The sequence below is a fragment of the Sylvia atricapilla genome, chromosome 23, assembly GCF_009819655.1.
Source record: "Sylvia atricapilla isolate bSylAtr1 chromosome 23, bSylAtr1.pri, whole genome shotgun sequence".
Lineage (NCBI taxonomy): Eukaryota > Metazoa > Chordata > Aves > Passeriformes > Sylviidae > Sylvia > Sylvia atricapilla.
The window spans coordinates 2,024,892-2,033,716 of NC_089162.1; the positions used below are offsets into that span (position 1 = coordinate 2,024,892).

The 8,825-nt window shown below is 49.0% G+C and overlaps 1 protein-coding gene across 11 annotated transcripts in view; it reads right to left on the minus strand.

Moving 5' to 3' along the window:
* LOC136371023 (zinc finger and BTB domain-containing protein 44) overlaps positions 1-8,582 on the minus strand; it is a 43,849-nt gene extending 35,267 nt beyond the window's left edge. For 9 of the 11 annotated variants that reach the window (XR_010745266.1, XR_010745265.1, XM_066334804.1 and 6 more), the window contains exon 1: positions 8,428-8,582. The gene's annotated coding sequence lies outside the window, so the exon portion shown is untranslated. The remainder of the gene's footprint in view (positions 1-8,427) is intronic. The other 2 variants (XM_066334799.1, XM_066334808.1) reach the window with 1 other exon arrangement.
* Positions 8,583-8,825: the final 243 nt, after the last annotated feature.

Here is an 8,825-nt window from a genome sequence, read left to right on the forward strand (position 1 = left end):
CAACACACAAAACCACACGACTGAGAACTGGAGTCCCAGGAACAGAACAAAATCAATGGGAAATCCACCAGTATGAACTTAACATTTGACAGGATCCATTAAGGAGCTAGAACAGACTTGAGCTGTGAACTGGAAGGTAATGAGTTAAAAGTGACTCTGGAGTAAGATCTCCACACTGTTAAATTAAATGAAGAGCTAAGTAAAAGGCACACAGAGCACCAGCCTGCTGCAGTGCCTAATTTCTTGCCAGGTATTTGTCAATATCTATTTTAATCTCCTCAAAGAGTCTCAAGAAGGGAGATTTGGTGTATTTTTATTCTCTGTGCAGCCACCCCTTAATGTGTCTGTAAAGTAAACTGTGTTTAGATCTTTTCAGAGCATCTTCCTTAACCAAGCAATGTTTCAGCAGGGACACCAGAGCAGCCAGAACTGACAGGGAACAACAACACATCGAGGGCACTGAGCAGCACAACAGCTCTTAATCTCAGCATCTAATTAAAAGTTGAGATTACAATAATCAGGGCAGGACAGTAGTGCCTGCTGTATGTAAACTGAGCTGAGGCCACAGACTGCTTTTCTGCAACAGAAAGATGTTTCCTGAGATCATTCACAGATAGAGAAAGAAGATCCATGTCCTTTTTTGAAGAGTCTCCACCTTTCTACATAACTGCTCCAACAAAGCCCATGTTTCATGCAGCAGGGATATTCTGAAATAAGATTTATCTGGGGAGAATTTTGTCTTGTTTGCCTCAGCCATGACAGATAATTTTGAGTTTTGGTGTGATCATTTGAAGTCACGGCTTCTGGAGAACAGAATGTTACCATTCACGACTTCAAAGGACGCAGATTTAACTTGTTGCTTTTTTGAAGCTGCAGCGTAGCGCAGAAAGTTTATGTGCCTAATATAGCTTTCACATGGTTGAATAAGCAAACCAGATAAATGCCACCTTCCCCAGCCTCTGGTGCTTTAAACTTTGCATTGCAGGAATCTCACTACAGCATTCCACATAACACATAAAAGCAAATTTCCTGACAGCACTTACAACTGAGGCTCGTTTAACAATATGGGCATTAACTGTGAAAAGGTCTTGTTCCACACTGAATTACCTCCATTCTCACAATAAAAATTAATGTGTGAACTTCACTAGACGGAGCATTTTGGGGATATTTCACAGCAGATTCACTAGCCTGTGCTTTTGGTTTTCACCAATTCCCAAAAACCCCACGTGATCACAATACTAACTGTGCCGTCAACATTAGAAACAGATCTCCACTTTTTTTTTTTTTTTTTTTTTTTTTTTTTTTTTTTTTTGTTGTTGTTGTTGTTGTTTTGTGGGTTTTTTTCTTGTAGAATAAAAGCAACAAGTGAATTGAGTCCTCCTCATCTCCTTATGCAGGGAAGCGCCTCAGAATGTAATCAGCTTACAGCGAACCAAGTGATGTGTTACAGCCCTAAGGCACACATTCACATCTAACCACGCTTTCCGTGGCACTGTTCATGCATAATTTCTATGTGATCTCAGTAACTTCTTTAGGCTTTTGCTCCATGCAAATTCAGGTTAAGTTTTTTTCCCAAATTTCTTAGTGTAGAAAAGCTGTTAGATGACCACTTCCCACTTGGTAATAAAAATTGAGGCTGCAGTTTTATAGTCCTTGGTCTTTAAGAACAGTACAAACCCCTCCAATTGAATATTAAATACTTCTAAGTACTGCAAATTGCCAAAAAATGTCCATATATTACTTTCATTTGCACGTGGCAGCAACTGCAGCAACCTGCTAATTTAAACTAATTCCAGAAATCTATTTTTTCTTGTTTTACCATGGCTACCCACAGCATTTCAGCTTCGCTTTCAGAAACTCTGCAAGCAAATCAACACAAAATCGGGAAAAATATACATGAAGACTACTCAAGCCAGCCTCCCAAATTAGTCACAAAAGCAAGAATCACCAAGCCCCTTCTGGTGATGGCATGTGGAGGAAGTATAAGGAGAGATGGCACAGCAAAGCAGTATGGCTCAAGATTTTCTTGGTACCCTACTCCTCTGGATCCCTGAAAACGTCAAAAAGACAAAAATAACAAAATTCCCCGATCTGTGGAGCCTGACACATTATTTTTTCCTTTCCTCCAAGGCAAAATCAGGGGTGCATTACACCAAAAGCAACCAAAGTGCAAAGTCCCTCCTCTTCACTATCCCCCAAACCACATCCTCCACCTCACTGTGTTCCTCCTGTCCCTGGAAACGATTCCTTTGTCTCCTCATTTGACAGAAATAAGTGACTGGAAGGCATGCCACAACCAGTAGGTTTGTCACAAGCAAATTTGGCTAAATGCTGGTTTTTACTAGTTCAGCACAAAGCTCACCTGTCAACTGGCTGGCTGTTTGAAATATTCAGGTTTCTTTACACAAAACGACAGCTTTTCTCTCTCACTTTTATTCCAGGAAGCATTACACCCTAATGAAATCCGCATTAACAATAATAAATGATTTTTTTTCCTGAAGGGCAATGCAAATCTGAACTCTCCCTGAAGCACAGCAGCCCCATTAACACCCCCAGGGCTGGAAGCAACACTGAAGAAAAACCTGGGGAAGGAGCAGAAGGGAGAGAGAGAGATCAAGGCAAAGTCTCACAGATCCGAGGAGGAGTGCAGGCATTGCTAATCCAGACAGTGTGGACTGCTGCCAGCCAGCCAAGGTGTCACAGACACACCACCAACAGCCACCTTCCCAACGGAAGCAGCTCCAAAGAATCCTCAACAAGTTCAAGCAAGGCAGGAATGTGGTTGTGTCATCACCCTTTCAGCACTACGCCGTACCTTTCTTTTCCTAATGACTCATTTATGCAGATAAATGCCTAAAAGGAGTTCTTCTTGGCTCCAAAACTGAGAAGTCCTTGTATTTATCCACAAATCACGTTATCAGGTGAGCAGGGACTCCACAGGCTGGAGCTGTCTGCCCTTGTATGGCCAAAGCTGGCCTGGCAGAACCTTATCCGTGGTTTGTGCTGGGCATAAGGAGAGTTTTGTGGGGTTTATTTAAACCTCCAGCATCTTTACTAACATTTAACAGATACTTCTCACAGCAGGTGTTTCAACACAGGGGTATTTATCCGCTTAAAACCAAAACCAAAAGAAGATGGTGAAAGCAAACTGCAGGAACTGTCAGACCACAGAGCTTCAGCACTGTCAGTATCTGTCCCTAACACGGGAGCAATGTGTCCCTTAAGCCAGCAGGAATCCCAAATCCACCAGGAATTCCTGGGACTCTTACACCTCCACAGGACAGGGTCTCCTTCATGCTTTCAGTGCCTTCCAACAGACTTAACTCTGGCAAGTATCCACCACAACTGTAGTTTTTTCCATAATGCTCTCTCGGTAATATCCAAACACAAAATGCTTTTATCAAGGGCCATCTGTAGCTGTATTTATAAACCAAGATCTTCTTCAGTATCTGTAGTTCCACTACAGTATCTCTCACTATGATTACTGTGTTCATTTGAATGTAAAACATTACACACAGTAAATGTTTATAATGTTACCACACAGGAGCAACAAGGCTGCCCCTTTATTAGAAAGCACATCTCCCCTTTTATTCAGTCTTCTTGGGTAAAGCAAGCAAACAAATGTTGTGGTCAAATCACCTCAAAGCAATAGCAGAACTCAAAAGAAAAAGAAACCCAGTGATGTAGAGCTGCCTCCACAGACAGAACCACTAAACAGATTGGGACAATGCAGCCTGGAAAAGGAGAACCCAAAGGGAGAAAACTGAGAACATCGAAACCTATAAAATCACAAATGAGGTGCTGATGCAAAGATTCTTTATTCTTGCTCATACTACAGAAAGTAGGAGGGACTAAATGAGATTACAGTATAAAAAGAAGCAAAAAACCCCCATAAGCCAGGTATTATTTTTGTACAAGTTGAGGGATTCATCACAGGGATGATGTGGAAGCTCCAGGTATGAACTTTTTGAAATGTTTAGGCAGTTCCCTCAAGGACAGGTCCAACAGGCAGTGCCAGCTCAGAGCCCCTTGCTCAGGTCACCTCAAACCCTTCACCACCAGGAGCTGGGGATGATGACTGAGCTGCTCCACTCTCCCCTAATGATTTATTTCTGGCCACTGTCACAGACCACATGCTGAGCCCAACACACTTTTTGCAGCCCTTATTATCCCATCCTTCACGTACTCTGATAAATCTGCTCCCGTGCAATAATTATTTCCCCAGCCCTAAAGTGGAACACATTAAGGACACGCTATTCACAAATAATGCACAGTTTAAGTCACTTCCTTAACTTGATTAAATGGAATGTAAGAACTGAACCAAATGCTGAGCATTTACATTTCCTGTCATCCCATTTTATCAGGTTTGCAGCTCGTTTCCTACCACCACCATTTCATTTCAGCACAAAGCAGTCCTAGACCCCTGCTTTCATCCAGTGAAACCATTAGAAGAATCAATTTGCTCTCCAAGGCAAGGAGAGTGATGGACTCCTATGTTTACTGAGCAATAAGCACACAACTATTTAATTAGACCTAGATGCTGGAAACTGCATCTTGGAGGCAACAGCCACGGCCACAGAGAATGAAACATTTCAATTCGTTACATAAATCAATGTTTTCAGTAGGCTTTTTTCTGCTTGTAACTGCTGACTTCCATATGGAAATGCTGTCACAGGTAGAGGCACATCTCCCACCCAGTTTGGCTCCTGCACCCTCACATAACACTTCCTCAAAGAAACAAGCAATTAAGTTGCTGCCCCTTCTCAGCCACACGCGATTCCAAGATTGATGTCGTATTTCAAGTGACAGACTGTGAACACGCTCTGCAACCATGGCATTTAATTTAGAAGTCAGCACTTGACACATTGAAGTATTTGGAATTCCTGAAGTCTGGCTGTCTGCACAGTTGCATAATTTGAGCAGGGATAACCTACTTATAACCGGGAGAGGGAAAAGAATGTCAACAGACAATCCCTTCTACGTCAGGGGACATCTCCTTCCTCGTCACACGCCAGCACAAGCACCACTGCTTTGTCACAGGTTGATTTTCTTTTTCTGGAAGCTAGTGGATTACAATTCCTAAAAGGAGTGAAGCTACATTTGTCACCAGATGTTCTCCTAGGAATACACTCAGATGTTCTCCAAGCTCACTGAAAAACAAGTTTACCAGATATAATGGACGAGGCCAGTGAAATGCCCCACACAAGTGTGAAGGACCCCAAGACTGGCTGCTGGTCACACAAACACCTCACCAGGCACAAGCACCACACATCCATTCACAGAAAAGCCATAAAATACAACCAAAACCAATGTCTGGGTGGTTGCTCAGCCTCAGAGAGGGGGAAGCTGTTCTGCTTTTCATTCTCTTGGCAAAAGGCTGAGCGGACCCTCCGAGCAGCACAACCCTCTACTGACACTGCAGAGTGAAACCACCCCTTTGGAAAGTGCCAGAGTTAATGATTAACCTCCTGTTGCAACAAACATGGCAAGGATTCAGTTTCACTCTCTGACTGACTCCTCTTACATACTGCAGAAAGAATATGTGAGGACAGTCTCTCCTCTCCAAACCTGACCGTCACAGAGGCAGGAATTCTCTCACCCTGTAAACAAAACCAGGGCAAAACGTCCCAGGCCTGATCCTCCCTCGGCATGGTCCACCTGGGGAGACTGAAGTGGGGCTGGAAATTCCCTTCCCATGGAAGAGACTTCTTGGAGTGTTAGCACCAATTAAAGCTGCAGATTAAACCCAGCTGTTTAAATAGAAGTAGTCCCAAGGGAGAGGCACTTAGAGCATTGTAACTGGTTCCTGGAATAAACAGTTGGCCATCAATGGAGGCATTTACACTGGGAGAGCTGTGTCTGAGCTCCCAGGTTCAGCTCCACCTCCTTTAACAGCTGCACTTAAACTCAGGCAAGGTCTCTAGGCTCATCACACGCGGACATCAAGCTGCAGTAGGAGACCTCAAGGGCAGAAGAAAAGCACATTGCACTCCCAATTCCCTGAAAGACTCCTGGGTGCTGGTCTGTGACCTCTCTGCACAGGACTCATTCCCACTCAGCATCACCTTGCAGGGCCCACAGCAGTGCCACGGGTGTGTCCTGCATGTGACAAACAACCATCACCTCATCTATGGAAACATCCAGCTCGGAGCCAGGGATCAGCTCAGATGAACTGGGTGACCTCTACCTAAGCAAGAGCTGCCACGTGGATACACCCCAAGAATAAATAAAATATTTTTTTTTAAAAGGGGAAAGGAAAAGCCTCCTATCAGGCAGAAGCACAGAAAGGAAGCAGGGGCAAATGTGTAACTATGAAAACTGAGAAACTCCCCATGGGGGTATGGCAAACCCAGAATATCAGGTAAGGACAATCATCAAAGCAGGAGACTTCTAGAAACATCACAGAATGGTTTGGGTTGGAAGGGACCTTAAATATCATGTTCAGCTCCCCTGACACAGGCAGGGACACCTTCCACCAGCCCGGGCTGCTCCAAGCCCTGTCCAACCTGGCCTGGAATGTTCCCAGGGATGGGGCAGCCACAGCTCCTCTGGGCACCCTGTGCAGGGCCTCACCACCTCACAGGGAAGAATTTCTCCTCAGTATCCTGTCTAATCCTTCCTCCTGTCATTTGAAGCCATCCCCCTTGTCCTGTCACTCCATGGCCTTGTCAAAAGTGTCTCTCCTGCTTTCCTGGAAACTCTTCAGGAAGGAGCTCTAAGGTCTCAGAAAAAAATCCTGGAGGTGACAAATTATACATATGACCAGAAAAAGAGAAAGTGATGGTATTTTAGACCCATGGGACGTGCTGATACCTAGGAGTACACAGACTCCTTAATTTTACTCTGCTGGACTGCTCAGCAAAGGAAACCTCAAAGTCAAAGCACAGACCAAGGTAGGCTCAACCTGAGACTCTCCCACTGCAGGATCAGCAGGGCCCAGGAAAGAAAAGGGTGGAAGTTTCAGCCATGGAAGCCAAGAAGATGGGTACAGGGGTGACCTCTCTGGCACGTGCAGCAGGGAGGTGATGGCAGCGAGCACGGGAACAGCTGGCACTGGGAGTCTGTGGGAGCATCCACGACGCAAAACAACCCACGGTGGAAACCTCCACACGCAAGAGAAGTGCCTCCACACGCCTGCCTGCAGCGAGGCTGCTGGTCTGCACCTTCCCTCAGGGATGCAAACACACACAGTGTGGGCTGCACTGGCTTTTGGCAGGAAATCAGTGGGATAACCCTGGCAAGTGTGGAGGAGGAGACACACATCCCTCATCAGTGGGCAGAACAGGCTCCACCACAGCACAGGAGATGGGCTGGAGGAGTCACCCCTTAGGCTTTGGAGGAGGATGTGTCTTTGTGGATGGGGAAAACCTCAGCAGCTTTTTGCAGACAGGCAGGAGCCCCCTGAGGTGTGGGATTTAACAGGCTGTGCTGGTCAAGCACAGAGTTCATTCCACGTGTGCACAGAAACAGGTACAGCAGATTTTGGGAGGCACCGGTACCCTGCGTGTGTTAAAGGAGACAACAGGCTTTTGGCAAGCAAGAAAATTATACCCTTCTAGAATCTGCTGATTGTGTTTATACAGGAAAATGACTCTGGAGAGATGGAAGAAGAGCAGAAAAACACGAAGCAGCTCTTGGCAGATGAGCACTGTGACACCCTCATGGTGCGTGGACACAGAGGCAGCGCAGCAGACCCTGGCAGATGGGCACTAAGGAATATGCAGAAGGGGCTGATGTAGGAAGAAAACAAACAACAACAAAGGGACAGCAAGCTTTCCCCAACAGCTAGTGGGATTCCCTCTATTTGCTCCCATAAGCCGGCACTGGAGGCAGCAGGTATCCCGTCGGGATGCAGGAAACAACACAACTTCCCCCCCATACCCCTCGGAGCTCCAGGTTTGCGTGTGTACCCACAGGCTCCGGCCGCTCCCGCGGGGCAGGGGACACCGGGCACAGGGACACCGCCAAACACCCGCAACACCGGCACAAGGGACACCCCCAAACACAGGGACGCGAGGCAGGGGACACCTCTAAACAACGGAACACGGGACATCCCGGAGGGAGGTGACACCCCCAAACAGCGGCAAAAGGGACAGGGAGCGCTGCCGAAGGAAGGTGACACCCCGGAGCGGCGGCACGGGAGCCCCCCGCGGGGCCGGGAACCCTGGGCGAGGCGCGGGGCTGACCCGGCCCCGCGGGAGGGGGACACCGCGGCTGTGCACCGCGCAATGGGATCCCCCGGGGGGAGAGCGCAGCCCCGGGGCCGCGGGGCACGGACGGCAAACACGGGGTAAGGGACGGCACGGGGCCGAAAGGGGGGGGACAGCGGCCGGAGCCCGATCCCTCCCGCCCCCCGCCCCTGAGGGACGCCGCCGCGCCACCGACCGGCCCCCTCCCGCGCCAGGCCCGGCCGCGCTCCCCGCTTACCTGCGGGCGGTCGGTGAGGCCGGGCCGCTATCTGGGGGCCATGGCGGCGGCGCCGGGAGGCGGCGGGCCGAGCGGGCTGCCCGGGACGAGCGGGATATTGTCGGGGGGGGGCGGAGGCCGCCGCCTCCCCCTCGGGCGGCGCGCGGGAAACCCGGGGGAGGGGGGGGCGGGGGGGGGGCAGGCGGGGGGCGCGCGACCCCCCCGCGCGACGGGGCGTGAGGGGCGCGCGCTGCGCGTGCACGCGGGGGAAGGGGGGCGCGCGGGGAGGGGGGGAGCGCGCGCGCCTCCGTCCGAGCTCCCGCGCGCGCCGCCCGGGCACTTTGTTTGTGTCCCACAGTGCACCGCGAGCGGCGGCGGGGGCGGGGCCCCCGCGCGTGCGCAATGAGCGGCCCGCGGCG